The sequence below is a fragment of the Pundamilia nyererei genome, unplaced genomic scaffold, assembly GCF_000239375.1.
Source record: "Pundamilia nyererei isolate P.nyererei 1_Seehausen unplaced genomic scaffold, PunNye1.0 scaffold00078, whole genome shotgun sequence".
NCBI lineage: Eukaryota > Metazoa > Chordata > Actinopteri > Cichliformes > Cichlidae > Pundamilia > Pundamilia nyererei.
In genome coordinates, this window is record NW_005187479.1 from 1,349,160 (window position 1) to 1,350,893 (window position 1,734).

Consider the following 1,734-nt stretch of genomic DNA (forward strand, 5'->3'; position numbering starts at 1 on the left):
GCCGTCTCAGGCGGCATTCGTACAAGTTTATGCAGGGGAAGAAGGCTCTCTGCAAACTAACGCCTCAGACAGAGGGCTGGGGGCCATTTTGTCCTAGCAGGTAAGGGATGACGACCGCGCAATTGTTTACATTAGCAGGAAACTTTTTGGAGTGGGATGCAAGGTACAGCACAGTAGAAAAACAGTGCCTGGCCATCTGGTGGGCAGTCGACTCTCTCTGTTATTACCTTCTGGGCCACCTTTTCACTCTGTGGTCGTATCATGCCCCTCTGCAGAGGGATACCAACGCCCGTATCACCTGGTGGCATCTGGCTCTCCAGCCTTTTAAGTTCAAGGTGGTCCAAAGGCCAGGGGCACAGATGGTCATGGTTGATTTCATCAGGGTTTTGTGTGTGTGCGTGTATGTATGTTTTTGGGGCGGGTGTAGACCGGATGTCTCCCCAGCCTAAGCTGGGCGATGGGGTTTTGTGGCTCAGCTGCAGATAAGAGATGGAGCAGTGGATTCAGGGTGTGGTATCAGAGAAGACTGACTCACACACCTGACCGCCATCATCTGATCATGTCATCCCATTTGAGTATGTCGCTGGGACCAGAAAAGAGAACTGTGTGTGGTGTGAAGCCGGAGGAGGGTAGCTGGAAAGCTCCATTAGAAACTGATTGAAAATAAAAACAAACACTCAATGTGTAATGTGGTGTGTGTGTTTTCTATATTATCACAGTGTCAATTAAGTATTATGTTGTATTATATTTTTAGCTCTTTAGTGTAGGCTGTCAGCCCAGTGCTTACCTCAGTGTCAAGCGTTCACATCTATTTATTCTTGAGAAGAATCCGTCATGGGTCAGTGAGTCAACGAAACAGGTCCCTAGTCTGTTTAGGGCTAACACAGAGAGACAGGCAACCATTCATACTCACATTCACACTAATGGCTAGCATATGTATGTGTATATGTGTGTGTGTAGAGAGAGAGAGCGCGAGAGAGAGAGAGAGAGAGAGAGAGAGAGAGAGACTTTTATCATCAGACGGTGAGCACGAGAGTCCACGTAGAAATTTCTGTGTTTGACAAGTTTTTGAGACTGCAGACTTGTCCACTACAACCCACGATATATATAAATCTTATAAAGTTTGTATCTGTCTTGTGAAACTTGTATGAAAAGCATACAAGAGTGAAAACAGATATAAGATCCCTTGAAAAATTATATAATGAAACTTATATGTTTTGGATACTTATTAAAACAATATATGAAAGTAATGAGAAAGTGGCCACTTTCATGAGTAAATCATATAAGTTTTTACTATTTCTTTTCCATATGGGAATGCCCCAACTGTGCATGCACCTCATGTGATGGACTTCAAACAAGTATAACTGGACTTCAAAGAATTATAACCGTAATGACTAGTTGACCATTGTGTTTCCACTTGTTCACGTCTGTGTTTGCAACAAAGTACATACAAGGTTAAAGTTATGATGATAATCTGGACATGTAAAAGAGAACCACTACTGTCACACTGAAAACTTTAAGATCAACATACCTCATTTTAAATATTCATTTTGTTTGCAGTACGATGGATCTTTAGCAAGAACTTTAGAATAACTTTAGTGAGAACTGCAATAGCAGCTCAAATAGTGTCTGTGAATGATTACTGCTTTATTACTTACTCTTTAGTTTGTGTGTCATTAATTCCATTTGCGTCCATGTCCTTGCTCTCTTCTTTTTTTAACTTTATTTTTGTTC